This window comes from Antechinus flavipes, chromosome 2 (genome assembly GCF_016432865.1).
Source record: "Antechinus flavipes isolate AdamAnt ecotype Samford, QLD, Australia chromosome 2, AdamAnt_v2, whole genome shotgun sequence".
Classification (NCBI taxonomy): domain Eukaryota; kingdom Metazoa; phylum Chordata; class Mammalia; order Dasyuromorphia; family Dasyuridae; genus Antechinus; species Antechinus flavipes.
The window spans coordinates 507,350,925-507,371,813 of NC_067399.1; the positions used below are offsets into that span (position 1 = coordinate 507,350,925).

A 20,889-nucleotide genomic window follows, 5' to 3' on the forward strand; every position below is an offset into this window, starting at 1 on the left:
ATACTGTAAATAGATATTATAGATCTTAATATTGTGAGAATTCTAGATCATTTGCTATCCACATGGAAAGCTATTCTGTATTTAAAACATACCATCAATATAAAAATGTCAAGAATGATTGATGGAATTTCCTAGACACAGTTGAAGTTCTCTATAGACCTGCATAGGTTTAAATTCATTATTATAACTCCTAAACAGAAGTGACTATGTCTTTCAAGTCAAAGAGACTCATAGCAAAATACCTTAATCCCTTCTTGTGATTAATTACACAAATGACATCAATATGCAAGACTCCACTGAAAAGCTCATCGAACAGCTACTTCATCTTGAGATGCTTTTTCCCTTAATAAATGCCATTCAGACCCAATAATCCCATAATTGTTAATTTGCACCAAAGTGAAATAGAGCCTGAATTTGAAGATGGAGGTCAAGTTATATTAAGAGATGCTTTCATTACTTAAATGCCTTGAACTTTTCAAGGCAAGATGTATCAAGAATAAGGCTGTCTCTCTCTTTCTCTCTATGTATATCTATATATCTATAAATCTATATATCTATATATCTATATCTATATGTGTGTGTGTATGTAAAGCTGAGGCTATGATTATTAAGAAGTTGACTGACATCCTAAGGTCCAAGTTTAATGGAAAGAAAATATATAGAGCAATGAACATCTATATAACACCAATCTTAGCATATGTTTTAGTTTCTCTTTTCTCTTTGTATTTCCAGTACTTTGAACACAGTAAACACAATAAATATCAGCTGAATAAAACTGAATTAGTCTCTAAAGCTTTTAAAAATTGATAGTACCATTTTTGTTGTTTAGTTGTTTCAATTATCTCTGACTCTTCATAACCCCATTCAGAGTTTTCTTGGCAAAGATACTGGGTTAAGAGTCTGTCATTTCTTTCTGCACCTCATTTTACAGATGAGGAAACTGAGGCAAACTGGTTAAGTATCTTGCCTAAACTCACACAGCTAGTAAGTGTCTGAAGTTTGATTTGAACTTGGAACTTCCTGATTTCAGTTCTGTTAGTTTATCTACTCTGCCATATATCTGTCTATGGCCATGCTGCCCATATGTATTTAAATTATACCGTCATGACTTTTTTATGATTTTTGTCAACATCAGCGAAAGGACTGTTTCATTACAAGTTGATTGTGTAACCAGAAGATTCTAAAGTAAATGCACAATGGGAAAACAGATGTATATGAAGTATCTACTGGCTACTGCTCAGAAATAAATTGTACTCAACTGGACCATTTTTATATACTTAACTGTTACTTCCAATTGCCCAAATATAATAGTGATTAATAAAAACTTAAGAAAACCATTTCTAATTCATGTTGCCATAACAAACACTCATAAACTCCCAAATGTGCAAGATGAGAAGCCTTTACATTACAGTGATCTAGTAAAAGAATTTAGAAATCATATGAGAACAATTTGAGCTACATTTCATTTCTACCATCTTTTCTCCTACTGGAGTTGCACCAAGGATGATTTAAATGAGTTTGCAGAAGATGAACTTACAAACTAATACTTACATTCAACTTCTAAAAAAGCAACTCTTTTATCTGACTTGCAATAATTCACAGAATATTATAAACAAATAATAGCAACAAAGTAATTCATCCTAAGACTATCACAATATAAAATCCATTGAACTAAATGAAAAAAAAAGATTTGTCTTAATAATAGAAGTAGTAATCACAGTAGGAATTGGAGTAGAAGTAGTAGATTTAATATTTACAGAGCTGATAAAGAACATAAAAAAAATAGTGGACTAGGAAAGGATGAAACATAGAATCTAATGCAAAGATTATAGGCTCTGTAGTTAGAAGATGGAATCACATCCTGCTTCTGACCTTTATACCTATTTAATTTTGGGAAACTCATATATCCTAACTGGACTTCAGTTTCCTTACTCAGAAAATAAGTAGTTGGTTTCTTGGGTGCATTTAAGCTCTAGATCCATGATCTGTTTCTTAGTGATAAGAGAATCACATCAATTCCAAACTCCTTGGTCTCTCCATGAGCTGGGCCAGACCATTTACATAGGACAGAACTTAATATTTTCCATAACATTCAAATTCTTTTCTATTTCACTAGTTAGACCTCTTTAAAGAAACATAAACTATGAAGGGTGTGTCATGAAGGTTATTTTCTCAAGATTATCTAAGTGCAAAAATATCATATGGTAGAAAGGATCGAAATATTAAGTTCTCTTCTATGCAACTTGAATTCAATGTGTGGGTTTCCTTTTCACTATGTTCTCTGCCCATTCCCCAATTTTCTTCACAAAGCTGTTGTTGATACTACCCAATAACCAAATTTTTGGGATCTGCAGAACCACAGACTGTTACAGATGGAAGAGATCCTAGAACATTTAAGGCTACAATATTAGTATTAGCTCTTATGTAGATAATGACTATGGTTATAAACCCCTTTCATGAATGTTTTTAGATTCATTATTTTCCATGTCCTGTGCCTTTGTGACATTCATCTTTCAGGTTTATTGTATACTGTACTCTCCCTTCCTAAAATACTTGGAATTTATTATACACACACACACATACACACACACACACAAACACAAACACACAAACACTTATATCCATTCTAGATTGTAGGCTCCTTGAGAAGAGGGATTATTTTATCATTGGCTTTAAAAGCCCAACTGTAGAAGCTGAACAGATATTTGTTAGCTGATTGATTAATTGATCACATCATTCCAACCTCACAAAAAGTGTGTGAGGCAGGATAGGCCAGGAGTGTGGGATAGCCAGGTAATAATTTATAACTGTAGTTAGTTAATATGGATTCATAATTGACTCTAACATTTCAATATATATGTGACCCTAGTCAAGTCATTATAAACTTGAACATAGTAGACACAATAAATATCTACTGAATGGAACTGAAGGGGATTTATCAAGTGCTTTGATATAAATCTAGGTAAGATTTAGGACAGCAGAAAATTATGAAAAGGGCATAAAAATACTGAAGAAAATATCACCTTAAAAAACACACCAGAATTAATCAAATGGTAAAAGAGGCACAAAAACCCACTGAAGAATAAGATAGCAGAATTGACAAAATGAAAAAAAGTACAAAAGCTCACTGTAATAAATAATTCCTTAAAAATAGAATTGAGCAAATGGAAGCTAATAACTCCATGAGACATCAAAAAAAAAAAACAATAATACAAAGTCAAAAGGATGAAAAAAAGAAAGAAAATGTGAAATATTTCACTTGAAAAAACAACTGACCTGGAAAATGGATCAAGGAGAGATAATTGAAAAATTTGTTTAACTATCTGTAAGCCATGTTCAAAAAAAGAGGCTAGACATCATATTTTGAGAAGTTAACAAGGAAAACTCCCCTGTTGTTCTAGAATTAGAAGGTTAAAAAAAGAAATTGAAAGAAACCATCAATCACTTCCTGAGAGAGATCCCAACATGAATACTCCCAGAATATTATGGCCAAATTCCAGAGCTGCCATATCAAAGAATAACTATTGCAACTAGTCAGAAAATTCAAATATTGTGGAACTAGTCAGGATCACATAAGATTTTTCAACTTCCAAGTTAAAAAAGTAGAGGGTTTGGAATATGATATACCAAAAAGTAGGAAAGCTAAAATTACAAGTAAGAATACTTGCTTAGCAAAACTGAGTATAATTACTGCAAGAAGTAGAATGGATTTTTAATGGAATAAAGGACTTTCAAGAATTCCTAATGAAAAGACTAGAGATGAATAGAAAATTTAACTTTCAAATTCAAGGTTGAAGAGTAGTATAAAAAAGGCAAATATAAAAGAGAAATCATAAAGGATTCATTAAGGTTAAATTATCTCCATTCATTTAAGGGAAGATAATACAAGAACTTTATCATTATTAAGGCAGTTAAAAGAATCTATGTAGATAGACAACATGAGTATAAGATGACTATGATGTTATGATTTTTTTAAAAAAATGAAATGAAAGGGTGAGAAAGAAGAATGGATTGGAAGAAGGGAGGAATATAATGGGGGAAGTTATTTTACATAAAAGAGGTACATTTTATAATGGAGGAAGAAATAGGAGGATGGGCAGTTCTTGAACCTTCCTCTCGTGAGAATTTGCTCAAAGAGGGAATATACACAATCAGCTGGGTATAGAAATACATCTTACCTTACATAGAAGTAAAAGAAAAAGGAGAGAAGAAAAGGGGAAAAGTTAATAGAAAGGAGAGTGGATTAAAGGAATCAGTGGTCAGAAGCAAAACAGACTTTTGAGGAGCAACAGGATAAAAAGAAAAAGAGAAAGATAAGTAGAATAAAATTGGATTAAAGGAAATAGTAATCATAACTGTGAATGTGAATGGTTTGAGCTCATCCATAAAAAGGAATTGGACAGCAGAATAGATTAAAAAGCAGAATCTAAAATAATATGTCATGTACAAGAGACACACTTGAACTAAAAAGACACAATGGTAAAATAAAGGACTGCAGTAGAATCTATTGTGCTTCAGCTGAGGTTAAAAAAAAAGGCAGGAGTAGCAATCATGATCTCAGAAAAAGCATAAGCAAAAGTTATAAGTAGAGAAACTAAAATGTATCATTGACAATGAAGTACTATCAATAATAAACATAAATGCACCAAATGGCATAGTATCCAAATTCTCAAAAGTTAGATGAGTTATAGGAGGAAATAAAAAATAAATCTATTCTAGTGAGGACCTCAACTTTCCTCTCTCAGAACTAAATGAATCTAATCATAAAATAAACAAGAAAGAAGCTAAGGAGATGAGGAGAATTTTAGGAACATTTAATATGAGAGACCTTTGGAGAAAACTGAATGGGAATAGAAAGTAGCATACTTTTTTTTTCAACTGTATATGGCATCTTCACAAAAACTGATCAGATATCATGGCATAGAACTTTAGAGCCAAATTCAGAAAAGCAGAAATACTAAATGCATCCTTTTCAGAGCACAATGAAATAAAAATTGCATTCAATAAAGGGCCATGGAAACATTATAATTAGTTAGAAACAAAATATTATTTTTAAAGGGAAATTTTAATTAAATTTATTTTTAATACTATTTTTTTTCAAATGCATGTAAAGATAGTTTTCAACATTCTTGTTGAATTTTTCTCCTTCCCTCTTCCCATCTCATATAGGTTAAATATGTGCAATTCTTTTAAACATATTTCTATATTTATTATGTGTAAGAAAAATCAGATCAAAAGGGGGAAAAAAAACCATGAGAAAGAAAAAAAAGCCAAAAAACAACAATGAAAAAAAAAGATGAAAATATTATGCTTCAATCCACATTCAGTATCCATATTTTTTTTTGTTGCAGATGGCATTTTTCATCCCAAGTCTATTGGAATTTCTTTGAATTACCGCATTTGGAAACTAAATATTCTATTCCTAAAACTGAGGAGGTGCTTATCAACTGGAGAATGGTTGAGCAAGTTGTGGTATATTATTGTGATGCAAATACTATTGTGCTCTAAGAAATAATGAGCAGGATCACTTTAGTAAAACTTGCGAAGACTAATATGAACTAATGCAAAGTGAAGTGACCAGAACCAGGAGGTCATTGTAGACAGTGACAGCAATATTATATAACCAATTGTAAATGATTTATCCTAGTTATCCTAGTCAAACAGCATGATCCAAGACAATCCCAAAGATCTTATAATGAAAAAAGCTATATACCTCCAGAAACAAACAAAAAAAAAATGAGAGAGTCTGAGTACAGGTTGAATCATACTTAAAAAAAAAAAAAAAACAACTTTGTTTTTTAATTTGAATGTTTTTTTTGCAATATGGAAAATACATTTTGTATGATTTCACATTTGTAACTTATATAAAATTGATTGCCTTCTCAAGAAAGAGAGAAGAAAGAGAGGGAAAAAAGGAAGGAATTTGCCTCTCAAATTTTTTTTAAAGTGTTAAAATTTCTCTTACATATATTTGAGAATATTTAATGGAATAAAAACATTTTGGGGAAATAACTAAAACCTAAATAAATTGTATATATAGCAGAAGTGTCAAACACAGTCCACAAGCCTTGTATGGTCCACAACACTTTCAAAATGCAGCTCAAAGTAGATTACTATATTACTATATTATCCTGTCTGATTTTAATGTGTCACTGTATTAATAAAAAATAAATAAATAAACTTTGTGTGGTTTTCTAAGTCAATATGCAGCCCACAGGGATCCTTCTGTATGGTTTAGTGGCCTTTATCTATTTGAGTTTGACACCACTAACTTACATCATTTTCTTGATCTATTGGTTTAATAACATTGTCACAGAAAGAAATGAATTTCATCTGGGACAACCTGGTCTGTGTGAAGCTATGCTACTTCATTGTGATCCCTGTTTCCTTTTCTAGATGCTCACTAACAATCTTTTAAATACTTTTTTTTTTTTTTTGGAATTTTGCTAGGAACTGAAGTTAAAGCTCACTGACTTATAGTTTTCAAAATCCATTTTCTTCCATTCTTTTAGAAATTTGAATGGGGTGCCCTTCTCCTGGCTCACAGGACCTTTCCTATTCTCCACAATCTTTCAGATTCATTGACAGTGCAATGATTAGATCTTTCTGTAATTAAGGGTCTAGTTTGTTTTGACAAACTGACTTGGACTCATGAAGATCAGTTAAGTGTTCTTTTTCTCCTTATTGATGTTGGGTAGTAATTTTCTGTTAAATGCTTCTGTACCATCTTTCTTACTTAATACTCTGACCTGGTCTCCTGACTTTCAGTTTGGTATGCTTTCTATTACACTGTAGCTTACTAATGTTCTCTGCCAGGGCTCGTGCCTCCAATCATCCCTCCTTTCTGGTCGCAGGTACTGTTCTAAGTAATTCTAATCTCTCTGCACGTCCTTTTCTGCCTTAGTCAAGATATCATGATGAACTTATTGGTATAAAATTATTTCCCCACAATAGGATAGATAGACTCTTGAAGAGATTTAAAGAGCAGAGCCTCTAAGGATAAAATTTCAGGATAAGCAAAAATGTATTGTGGATTGTGTTCAGTTAAAAAGCATTTTCTTTACTATGTGGGAGTTTGGCTGGATGAGTACCAGCTGCTGCCTTTAGGATGACACACTGTCTCCATCATTCTGGACTGTAATCTTTCCTTTAACAAACTGCTTTCTGACTTTAACTGAGCGATAAAGGAATACTTTTGCTAAACTAGACTATAGAATCAGATTAGTAGGATTGCATGTTCCGGCTCTATTAGAAAATCTGAGATTAGAATGTTGGCATCAGGAATCCCTGAGATAAACAGATAGAGCCTGGTTTTATGTCCAGATCACTGAGGGCTGCTGCATGTGTGTGTGTGTGTGTGTGTGTGTGTGTGTGTGTGTGTGTATGTGTGTGTGTGTGTGTGTATGTGTGTGTATACATATTAATTTACTGTTTGGAGAGGAAAGCACTATGGAATGTTAAGTTAACACAGAAAACTAAGTTCCCACATTACCTCTCTTAGCAGAGACTTCAAATGAGATTTCACACTGATTGGCCTGAGCCTCAAGATTGCAAAAGCCAAAATTGCTGGGTTCTGTGGAGGAATGGTAATATAAATTGTGGAATGTTTGCACAACATATGGATGCTGGAAAATACAGTCAGGTCTGACTAATTCAGTTGGCCTTTGGGAAGAGAAGGATTCTCAATGGGAATACTTTTAAAAGTATTTATTTAAAAATGTTTTTAATGCATACAGACACAAGCTGGGTTATGTAAGTGAAATACTGTTTGTACTTTGTGAAAACCACATTGTCATTTTTCTGTCAGTTCTTGACAGGCAAAAGAACACTTCTGAAGGACACCAGAGTATGCGGGGAAGAGATTTAGGGCGAGCACCTCTTGACTCCCAATCCTAAGCACTGAGGGATCTATAACTTTAACTTCACAAATGTGTGCTTTTGGTCACAAAGAAAAGTGTGTGAAGCAAGCACAAGATATGACTATAAAGTGGCAACTAGGTAACACAGTATCTGAAGTTAGGCAGACTGAGTTTAAATTCTGTTTTAGAAACTTAAAAATAATTCATGTGAGGGAAAGGGACCTGTATGTGCAAGAATGTTTGTGGCAGGTCTCTTTGTAGTGGCCAGAAACTGGAAACTGAGTGGATGCCCATTAACTGGAGAATGGCTGAATAAATTGTGGTATATGAATATTATGGAATATTATTGTTTGGTAAGAAATGACCAACGGGGTGATTTCAGAAAGGCCTGGAGAGACTTACATGAACTGATGCTGAGTGAAATGAGCAGGGTCAGGAGATCATTATACACTTCAACAACAATACTATATGATGATCAATTCTGATGGATGTGGCCATCTACAGCAATGGGATGAACCAAATCAGTTCCAATAGAGCAGTAGTGAATTGAACCAGCTACACCCAGTGAAAGAACTCTGGGAGATGACTATGAACCATTACATATAATTCCCAATCCCTCTATTTTTGTCCACCTGCATTTTTGATTTCCTTCACAGGCTAATTGTACACTATTTCAAAGTCTGATTCTTTTTGTACAGCAAAATAACTGTTTGGACATGTATACATATATTGTGTTTAATTTATACTTTAACATATTTAACATGTATTGGTCAACCTGTCATCTGGGGGAGGGGACGGGGGGAAGGAGGGGAAAAATTGGAAGAAAAGGTTTGACAATTGTCAATTCTGTAAAATTACCCATGTATATAACTTGTAAACAAAAAGCTATAATAAAAAAAATTCATGTGACCCTAGGCAAATCACTTAACTTCTGTCCCAGTTTCCTTAACTGTAAAATAGGGATAATATTAGCAATTGAAGTACTATGGTAGTTGTGAAGATAAAGTGATATAATATTTGCAAAATGTCCTGTGAACCTAAACATGCTATAGAAAAGTGAAATAAAATTATTTGAGTTGGATTTAAATCCAAATGCAATGAAGAAACATCAGTGTGTATGAAGCAAATAAAATGTGATCCATTGACACCAATCTCTTCTGTATAATTCTTCATCAGTTTATGTATTTGGAGTAGAAAGGGACCTGTAGAGATGATCTAGTACAGTCTCCCTCATTTTAAATAGGAGGAAACTGAGATCCAAAATTAACAAGTGACAGAAACAGATTTTGATCTCTGACTCTAAAGCCTTTTGTTTTTCTGCTAGACCATACTAATAAGTCTCCCAATGATAGGGACATATATTTAAGCAACTGTCTTCCCCTCCTCTTCCACACTTGTCAGCCTGTCTCCACTCTTGGAAGAGATTAACTTCAAGATTGGAATAAGGAGCTAGAATTTGTAGTTAATTGCCTTTTCCTGATTCAGGTAATTTATTCTTAGGTTGAGCAAGTTATTTTTGTTGTTGTTTTAAATAATTTCTGACTCTGCATGATTCCATTTGGGATTTTCTTGGCAAAAATACTAGAGTGGTTTACCATTTCCTTCTCCAGTTCATTTTACAGATGAGGAAACTAAGGCAAATAGGATTCAGTGATGTCCAGGGTCACATAACTAGTAAGTATTTGGGCCAGATTTGAACTCAGTCATGGGAATTGAGTGGGTTGAGGAACACAGCGGTCAGGATATACAGTATCTTCTTCACCATGCCATGTCAAACTAATAATTAATTGTAAAAATATATGTAAAAGTAGGAATTAGCACAAGATGAAATAAAAATGAAACCCTATTTGGTCCTAGAATCTGTAAAGCCCCAAAGTATGTTAAATAGAAGAGTGATATGGTCAGACTTCTACTCTGGCAGCTGAGTGATAAGAGGATTGAACTAGGATGGTGAGCATGAGAAGTACGACAGAATGAGATAGATGCAAAGATATATCGAAGTAGAAACAAATTAGGAAATAATTTGCATATATAGGGTCAGATAGAGTGAGGGAATAATAGCAAATTTTGTGAATCTAGATGACAGAAAGAATGATAGATTCCACAAGAGGAATTGGGAAATTTGGAAAAGGGATGGGTTTTTAGAAAAATTAAATTTAAGAAGCTGCATACTGCATACAGCATACTGCAATCCAAGCATGCCTGGCTATTCTGTGTCTCTCTGTTCCTTCCAAAATGAAATGGGAGGTAGGAGGACAAATGACTTGTCCTGATGCCATGTCAGAACCTACACTTCAAGACAAGGGACACTGATTGCAGTCAGATGCTGCAGGTGATCTGGAGGACAAAGAGTAGACAAGGTAATGGGGGTGAGAATTTTCTTAATGGAATCTATGCAACTGCTGCTGTGGGTAGAATTAAAATTGATTTATAACTGCTCTGAGGGTACAGAAGTCTAAAGGTTGGGGATTTGCACACTAGAAGGGGCTGGTAGAGTGAGGGAATTTAGGGAGATAAGATCGGGTGTGATATGATTGGGCACCAGCCTCAGGATGAGATTTCAGGGAGAGGACTGATGTAATTTACCTTATATTTTAATTGGTTAATCCCATATCCCTCAGGGTTAGGCCATAATACCTCCTCCCTCAATGGAGCCTGAACACCATTTTATACTTACACTTGTCCACAACACTCATTTCAAATTTAGATTTGTTTTTGATGGAGAGGGATGAGATTTACCTGAGATTTCACCGGCATAGGGAACAACCAGTGTGGAGACTCCACTGATGCCATCTGGCTATTCATTTGTAACTCTTTGTAATAGGGTATTGCCTGGGAAACTGAGAGGTTAACTCATAGTCCAAGAGCCCAGGGCAGGACTTTAACCAACTTACCCTTGATTCCAAGGCCAGGTTTTTATCTCTAACACCATCTTGCCTCCCATTGGGTTAGATATTCAATCTATTACCTATTAGTCTCATTAAAGACTTCTTTGGGATGATCTTCTGAACATGGGACTGCATGAATTTGTAGATCACCTGGGGCCTCCCATAGGGTTGAGTATGAAGTAGGTCCTCTATGAAGATTCACCTCAGACACTTTTGATTCCCAGAGTTGATATTCACTAGTATAAGCTCACTTGAAAATAATTCTTTCTCTTCTCTGATTAATAACAACTCTTAGGTTGCAGACTCAAAGTCATTCTCTTTCTCTTATGCATCTGAGGAGTTTCAAGAGAACATGAAAGATACAGGGGTAACAGGCTTCCTTACTAGCATAGGCTCTCCTTGTCCTAGGCTCTAAAGTTGTAGACTGTTTGCCCCCAACCCATTTTACCATTATCTGCCACTCTTTCTTTTGTCCCTTTTGCACTGGTTAATTGTCCAGCCCACTTTTTTGGTTATTTTTTTTTCTCCTTTACCATCCATAGACTCTGATCTGAAAAATTGAAAAATGGGAAAAACAAAGAACAATTTTGACTATAACTTTTCTTCTGAGCATCTAGACTATATCTTTTCTTTTACGGACTGAGCCAGGGTTAGACAGGATTAGAGGCATGACAAAAGACATTTTGCAATTTGCTTTTTTAAGATTAAAAAATAATTGGACACTTTTAATGGCCAATGGAATTATTTAGTGTTCAGTCATGTCTTACATGTCTCAGTGGAGGCACAAAACCACTAGCAGACAGTGACACTCCAGGGGCGCCATTTCTAAATCGTATCCAAGACACACTAAATGCCTTGTCTTGGCTCTGATGTTAGGGAATAGGACTATTCAAGTGAGTCACATGGTAAACACATCTGAAAGCCTCTGGCTTTGAGTCTCCCCACACCCTTCAAGAATAACACAGGCCCACTACAATCTTGAGAATCTACATCTTGGATCTACCATCATGAGCCTGTCTCAAGTAGTCAGAGATTCAGAAAAAAATATAGGTGCCTGGGTTTTTTTTTTTAAAAGTCTCTTTCATCTAATTCTTTATTCCCATGAAATTCCCAAGTGTTAGGCTGAGAGTTCCCCAGCCAAGTCTTTTAATGAACTAGACCTGACTGATTACTTCCACAATGAGGGAACATGCTGATCCTTCCAGCTCTTTCCTTGTGTCATGTTCTCCTACACCTCTGCAGAGGACCTGAAGAGAACTGAGACAGTTACTGGCTCTTTCCTACTTTTTTGGTCAGTCTTTTGGACAAAAAATGCCCCAGGATAATGAAGAAATCTATTTACAGTAGCAATACTCTGTCTGGTCCCTTCTGGAAGGAATTAGCTACAGGAGAATTTCTGAGCAGTGTTTTCAGTTGGAAAAACAGACTAGCTAGTCTCCCTCTATGTAGAGAGAGAGAGTTATTGTTTGGGCACATATAAAGTTTTGTGAGCATGTCAGAGTCATTGCTATAAAACCTCACTAATTTAAACCCCCCTCATTCAGAACCCTAGATGACTCTGATAGGGACTGAACTGGATTTCCCTCCTGGCTAACTATGAGTTATGGGGTTGCTAGGGAAAATAATATTGTAAACAGAATTGCAAGGGGAAAATGTTTAATTTATTTAAGGAGACACTCTTTTCTGGCACTTATATATTGAACAATTCATCTCCAAATGACAAATTATCATCTTTTCATTAAAGCAGTCCCAGAAAGACCTTCACATGGCAGACCTTTATTAGTCACTAATTTCTATGTTGGATTGTTATGGAACATGGTATATTTCTTATAAAGACATTTTCTGTTTCAGACTTTGCCCCAACCTCCTTTTATTTAGAAAAATCTTCCATGTCTCCCTCTAAAGTAGCTGGCTACAGCTCAGCATTTCAAATGAGCGAACAAATGTGTTGTCTGCCAAATTTGCTGTCTCTGTCTCTCCTGCTTCCATAAAGGTCCATGGGTAACAAATGGGAGATCACGTTGCTCAGCTCTGACTCACTACACAAACACTTCTTCCCTCTCTAATTGCCATCTCCAGCCTACTGTGTGAGTCTCTCTCTTCTTGTGACTTGCCTGAACCCAGATACCCAGTCTTAGATCTTTCTGTGCAAGGATAACCCATTTTCTCAGGTCTTGTGCTTCCTCAAGTGGATCCAAGGCCACTGGGTTAGAGCATAAGGGTAACTCCAGTCTGTTTTTTCTCAAGAGGACAAATCAGATTTATAATCCAATCCAGAAAGGATAAAAAGTTAAAACTAAACAATGCAGCAACTTGGAAGTGAAATGATCCAATGGAAAGAATGCTGGACTTGGAATTGAGTTTTGTTTCCAAAATTTACTAACTATATGATGATAGGCAAGTAACTTAATCTTTTTAAGCCTCAGTTTCCTTATCTGTGGAGTGGAAATAATACTCACTACTTACTTCATAACGTTGTTGTCAATAAAGTACTATATCATAAAGGTCTATAGAAATGCAGCAAAAATAGTCCCTCCTCTCAAGGTACTTTTTATAAATTTATCTTTTTATAAATGTTCCTTTATATATTCATTCTTTTATTATTTGGATGTCTTTCCAGATCACTAAAAATTAAATTATTCTCTCTTATAAATCTGATGGATTCTTGATCATGATCATTAAAATATATCACCTAGGCTGAGAAAAGAAACCTTCAAAGAACAACACAATGTTTAAAAAAAAAAAAACTTTTAATTTTCTTTCTCTTTTTATTTTGGATTTAGTTTTATAAGATAATATACAAATAAATTGCTATATACATTTTCATCAAAGGAATATTAATTTAAGTATAACATCTAAAATTTCTGATTTCCTAAATATAAAATGTAAATAGAGCAATTCTAGAAATCCACTGATATCTATTTCTGTTATTTGAAAATAGCTAGAATTAGAAATTCATCTAAGAAACTTCGGAAATGTTTCTTACTTTATATGAACCAGGACATAAAATAATGTGTTGAGGATCCCAAAGATGCAAATTAGGTAGAATAGAAAATTCTGATGATATCTATGGTTCATTATGAAATTGTTTGGGACAGTACTTTGAATCTTCATGTTTTATATTCATTGTCCTGCTCCTCTAAAATGACATAAGACAATTTCCTACATGAATCTGTAGTTTTCTCAAAATAAGTAAACCTTTCTTTGATAACTGAAGATTTTAGAGAGCTTCACTGATTGTTATTACCATCAATTCAGTTAATTTTACATTTATGAGTTGATATGCTATGCCATTTTTATATACATATAGTTTTCTTACTTATATTTTTGATATTATGATTTCTTATTGTGCTTTTTGTGATTCCATGATATCATAGCTTGTTTTTGGAATGATCTGATACACAGTAAATTTGTGCTAACTTGTCATTTTTCTTTTCTATATGATTTTGTGTTTATGTTATGTGTTTAGAAAATTGGGCTTTATTTTCCTAAAATTCTATAATATTGATGTCATTTATTAATCATTTCACACTTAAAGTTAAAAACATTAGGATTAAGATTTTTCTCATTTATTTCTTTTTGTGTTGATTTTTTTTATCTTCTTCCTTTTAAAGTCAACTCTTTATCCTTGTGATTTATTTTGCTCATCCTATTTCAATGTTAGTTGATCCTCGTGTTCTAATCCAGCTCCAATTTACTAACACTTTCTAAAATTTCTTTAATTGACCTAAACCTACTTTTTTATTTTCAAAATACATGCAAAGATATTTTTCAACATTCACCCTTGCAAAACCTTGGTTTCAAATTTTTCTCCTACCCCTCTTCCTGCACTCCCTCCCCCAGACAGAAAGTAATACAATATATGTTAAACATGTACAATTCTTCAATACATATTTCCACAATTATCATGCTGCCCAAGAAAAATCAGATCAAAAAGGAAAAAAGTGAGAAAGAAAACAAAAAAGTAAGCAAATAACAACAAAAAAGGCAAAGATACTATGTTGTGATCTACATTCAGTTCCCACAATCTTCTCTCTGGATGTAAATAGCTCTCTTCATCAAAAGATCATTGAAACTGGGCTGAATCACCTCATTGTTGAAAAAAGCCAACTCTATCAGAGTCGATCATCACATAATCTTGTTGCTGTATACAATCCATAAATCTCTCCAGGCCTTTCTGAAATCATCCTGCTGATCATTTCTTATAGAATAATAATATTCCATAACATTCATATACCATAACTTATTCAGCCATTCTCCAACTGATGGACATCCACTTAGTTTCCAGTCCCTTGCCACTACAAAAAGGGCTGCTACAAACATTTTTGCACATGTGGGTACTTTTCCCCTTTTTATGCTCTCTTTGGATATAGAACCTGTGGAGACACTGTTGGATCAAAGGGTACGCACAGTTTGATAGCCATTTAGGCATGGCTCCAAATTGCTCTCCATAATGATTGGACCAGTTCATAACTAGGGAGTTGTGTATTAGTATCCCAGTTTTCCTACATCCCCTCCAACACTTATCATTGTTTTCCTTCATCTTAACCATTCTGAAAGGCATGTAATGGTATCTCAGAAGGATAACACAATTTTAACAGGAAACTTTTCGAGCATAAGTTTTAAGACTCTATCTGTCAGGGACAATGTAGAGGAGATTCCTGTATAAGGTCAAAAGCTAGACTGTATTACTGCTATTGAAAAATGTATGATGGCACTGAATTTTCTATCTTGTCTATCCTCCTAATAAAATTGTTTTGTTATAATTATCTATTCATCACACACTTATGAATACTACTAAGATCTATCAAAATCTCCCAAAAGGAAAATTCAGCATTCTTTGTTAAGGAAACACATTTCACATTTCAGAGGCAGCTAAATAGCATAGAGGACAGAGTAGTAGGAAGTCAACTAGACTTTAGTTTAAATCCTTCTTTTGTAGTTGTACGTTCCCGGGCAAGTCTTAAATTCTCTTAATTTCAGTTTCTTCATCTATAAAATGGGAATAAATGGTATTGTGATGGACTTGACTCTTTTTAACTTGTCTTTGTAATTCAAGGCAATTTTAATAGACTTAGGATAGAAAGTGCCATTCACATCCAGAGACAGAACTATGGAGACTGAATGTAAATCAAAGCATAGTATTTTCAGCTTTTTATTGTTGTTTGTTTGCTTGTTTTTTTTTTTTTCTTTCTCATGTTTTTTTCCTTTTTGATTTGATTTTTTCTTGCAAAAATGGACATGGGTGATGAATATTGGATGATGATGGAACATGGAAATAAGGTTTTTAAAAAATTTCTCTTTTTATTAAAAGCTATATATTTAAAAACATATAGATGGATAATTTTCAACATTAACCCTTACAAAACCTTGTGTTCTAATTTTTCCCTCCCTTTACCCCATCCCCTCTCCTAGATGGCAAGTGATCCAATATTATGTTAAACATGTGCAATTCTTCTATACCTATTTTCATGCTGTACCAAAAATCAGATCAAAAAGGAAAAAAAAGTGTGAAATAAAACAAAATAAAAGCAAACAACAACAAAAAGAGTGAAAATACTATATTGTGGTCCACTTTCAGTTCCCACTATCCTATCTCTGGATGCAGATGGTTTCTTCATTCTTCCTCATTAGACCTTTGGAACTGGCCTGACTCATCCCATTGTTGATGAGAACTATGTCAATCAAATTAATCATTTATAATCTTGCTCTTTCTGTGTATAATGAAATCCTCGTTCTGCTCATTTCAGTTAGCATCAGCTTATCTAAATCTCTTCAGGCCTCTCTGAAATCATCCTGCTGATCATTTCTTATAGAACGTTAATTAATTAATTAATAGAACATTAATATTCATTTTGCAATCAATAATGTACTCAAGTTTTTCTTTGACCACAAATTCCTTCCTTCTCCATAGGAACATGGAACTATGTTTAAAATAATTGCACATGTTTAACCTATATCAAATTGCTTTCAGTCTAGAGGAGTGGAGAGTTGGGAAAGGAAGAGAGAAAAATTTTCAAAATAACATTTTGCAAAAGTGAATGTTGAAAATTATCTTTGCATGTATTTTGAAAAAAAACTATTGAAAAAATGGGGATGATAAAAGTATATATTTTGCAAAGATTATATAGGGATCAAGTGAGATAACATGTATGATATACTGAAAATTTTAAAACTCTACATGAATGCTAGCTATTTCCTCCCTTTCTTCACAATATATAGTCTACTCAGAGGCATTTGTCCTTGCTCTCAGCTCTCTAGAAATACAACAAAGAAAGCAGACCTGGGGTCTTGATTCTACACTTTGAACATCTCTTCAAATTGCAGGATTTTGTGACTTCAGATTAAACATGTGTTGAATTTTTTTTCTTGCAAAACATGATGTATCCAATGCATGAATTAAGATCATACAAGATTCCTGTATTGATGTCAAACCAGTAATAATTGATGGTTATCTGTGTGGATGACCTGTGTGATATACAGGTATCCATGTACTGTCAGATGGTCTAAAGAATGGTGTTCAGCACTATTGTTGGAGATGACATGACCAGTAGTGCAGAAGTTATAGGGAGTGAGAATTTGTGGCTAGGATGAGAGCTGCACAACTGGAGGGAGTGCTCATGTCTACCAGATAACTTATCAATCCATGCTGAAGTGAGAAGTTTATCAAAAAGTGAATTACCAATCAGTCCCTCATTGAGCATTAATTATGCACTAAATTATGTGTTGACATAATTTGTTATATAGAAAGTAAGAGCAATCTATGTTGAAGATTTTATTATTTTATAATCTAGATCTAGAATTAACATTGAAAAGCACATAAAGCCAAATCCAATAGAATAAAAACTTTTTTAAAAAAGTCTTTTGATTATAATCTGGAAAGGGAATGATTGAAATGGATAAAAATAGAACTATGATGACATTTTTTGATTATTATCCTTGTCTAGATTATATCTATAATGTCAAGCATTATTGTCAAGAGGCAAAAAAGATATATGCCTCACAGATGCTTTAACTTGCAAATCACAATTCTCACTGATCTGGTTTTGAGAAATGATGTTATTTTTTCCCAGTAGAGGATATTTAGCACAATTAATACAGTAAAAAGAATTTATAGTATGGCTTACTTGTGAATCATATACATTAAAGATGTTTGGCTTATTCTCTGAAACTCTATTCTTGAGAAGCTATGATAAACTATCCCTGCTCCATAGAGATCAGTTCTTTGGGGATCTCAAATTGAAATATATTCTTTTTGCCTTTAGCAAGTACATACTTATACTTCTATGTCAATGTAATCTAATCCATATGGATACTCCTTCTATTAGTACTAGTTAGAATCCATCCCTGATTTCTTATCCTTCACATATATGTGAAGTTATTAGAAAATATTAGAAGATATATCTATAAGTTAATTAAATTAAGCTTATGATTACATTGGTTAAAAAGGAATTACCAGTGAGTAAACTCTCTCTGTCAATATTGATTGTCACCTGCTCTGTAACTTATAGTATTAGAGAGCTGTTAAGAGTACTGAGAGGTTATGTATGAGACAGTTAGTATGTCAGAAGTGAGAATGGAATCTAGACCTTCTTTATTCCTAAGACAACTTTTTTAGCCATTTATCATGGTCTCTTGTTATCATGTATCATGTTACCAATAAGATGGTGGAATATATTTTGTTTTTGGTAGCATATACCAAATATATACAATAAAATATATATTGTCTTTTGGTATCAAATTTTCAAATACTCTTCAGAAGAGGAAGTATATGCCATAGTTACAGTAATTACAGCTAAGTCTATAGAACACAAATAAGAATTCTGACATAACACCTATGTGTTAACTGGAGAATGCCCTCACTCTGCATCGTTCTTTCATCAGTCACCACACTTGAAAAGGAATGCATGGGTAACTGACGTATGAACTTGTATATGGAACTCACACAAGAATCCTCATCCTGCTGTAGAGACTCTGCTGATGTACCCATCCCCCTGCCCATCTATCATCCAGTTGCATAAAGCAGTAGACATTTACTCTGCTCAGGTATGTTAAGAGGAAGAACAAAAATTTGGTTACCTTCTGCCTAAATGTCTCTAAGGTTAGGGATTCTAAGATTGCAGAAACTTGAATCCTAACACCGCCTCCCCCCCCCCCCCCAACCTCCACTACTCTTAATCTTGCAAACAAGTGGTAGAATATGATTCAATATAGTAAGAAAAGAAAAGAACAAGATCCAGGGAAAGAACTAAGGAAAGGGGACATCTTGAGTGGTTGCTCTGGGCTTACAGGAAAGGAGGCTGAAATTCATTTATGGCTTGTTCTGTTTCCCAAAAGCTGCTTAATGCAGGGACTGAGACTTGTCAAAGTAAGTCATCTAATATGAAAGGGATCTGAGGCAATTTAACAATCCAGTCTTGAGTGTGTATCCACAGTAAAAGAGGAAAAAGATAGAAAATGAATAACAGGAAAATATAGTGGGGAAATGTTTAAAATACTAAAGATTTCAAGTGGAAAAAATCAATTAAAAATCTGGAATACAAGCAGACAAATTAAGAGAAAAGATATTAAATTTGAGGGAAGGCTAAATACTAAAACATCAATGAGCATGCAAAGTTCTCTAAATAAACATTAGAAGCCAAAGGAAATGGAAGTAATGCTTGATGTAGCACTGAATCAGAGAGCTTGGAACAACTATAAAATATTCCAGGAGGTTTCAAAAAGGAAAAGAAAAACATAATAGATATTAGAAAAGAACAAACATCAGAGCATATAGCCTACATGATAGAAATAACCAGCAGAGTAGAAAACATATTGTAATGAGTTTCTCCAGGGATGCAAAAGAGAAAATGACATTGATTTAGAATACAAATATAGTGAAGTAAAGAAATGTCTGGAATAAGACAAGTAAAGAGCAATAACATTAAAAGAACACATGATCTCTATTGAAGTAAAATTTATCTATCTCAGGAACAAGAGATTCAGAGGCAATTTAAAGATAATATACATCCCCAAAGAACACCACAGATTGAAAAACTTGACCATTATACTGCAGAATACAAGAAAACTGCCCAGAATATTTAATTAAGGGAAACAAATCATCAGTTAAAAGAATCCACAATTCACAATTCATCTTCAGAAAAATAACTACAACTTTACACTTAAAATTTCAAGACATTTTAATAGTCAAATTTAATAATTACAGTGATAAGCAACAAATTCCCAAAGCAGTCAGAAAAAATATCAAACATTAAGAATACAGGAAAGGTAAATAAATGCAACTATCAGAAAGAAGAAATAATAAAATAAATTATTTCATCTTATGGGAATAAAAAAAATCCTAATATACAGGCTCACTCTGAAACATGGTTCATATTCTTGTGAGTTGTCTTTTTACTTCTGTTCATGTGTTGCTGAATGGAGCTGTAGGAAATGATGAAGCAGTGCTGACTGAGTCCATAAAAATTGTGTTACATGAGCTCAACTGTATTATCACAGTAGCAAGACAAGCATTCCATTCCTCTCTGATTTACTATTCCACTTTTAACAACAACTATTTCAAACATTCTAATCTCTCCTTAAATCTCCTACATTTTATCCACTCTCTCAGCTGAGCACCTTGCCTCATAGTTCACCTGGAAGTGGAAAATGAAGAGGAGGAAAAGGAAAAGGAGGAAGAGAAAGAAGAAAAGGAAGAGGAAGAGAAGAAGAAAGAGGAAGAGGATGAGGAGGAAGAGCAAGAAAAAGAGGAGGAGGAGGAGGAAATTATTGGCTAGTAACTTCCTCTTCTAACCTCTTCATTCTACATGATTCAGCTATCTTTCTGCATTATTCACTCTATCTTTTCTCCGTCATCTCCTCTTTCACTCCAATATCAGTTCCTGCTTTGGCAAAATGCTGTCCACGAAATGCTGATTAAATATATGGGATGAGAGTAAAAACTTAAGATGATACCAAGGTTGTGAGCCTGGGTAATTAGGGAGAAAGTGGTACTTTTGATAATAATAAAAATATTTAGGGACAGCTAGGAGGCACAGCGAATATAGCATTAACTCTGGAATCAGGAAAGCCTGAGTTCAAATGTGACCTCACTCATTTACCAGCTATGCTAGCTATGTGACCCTTGGCAAATCACTTAATCT

At 34.0% G+C, this 20,889-nt stretch overlaps 1 long non-coding RNA gene across 1 annotated transcript in view; it reads left to right on the forward strand.

Annotated features, from left to right (window-relative positions):
- Positions 1-18,635: 18,635 nt before the first annotated feature.
- The window catches only part of LOC127547080 (uncharacterized), a 51,911-nt gene continuing 49,657 nt past the window's right edge, over positions 18,636-20,889 (forward strand). Inside the window, exon 1 of the long non-coding RNA XR_007950065.1 lies at positions 18,636-18,793. This is a non-coding gene — a long non-coding RNA (uncharacterized LOC127547080). The remainder of the gene's footprint in view (positions 18,794-20,889) is intronic.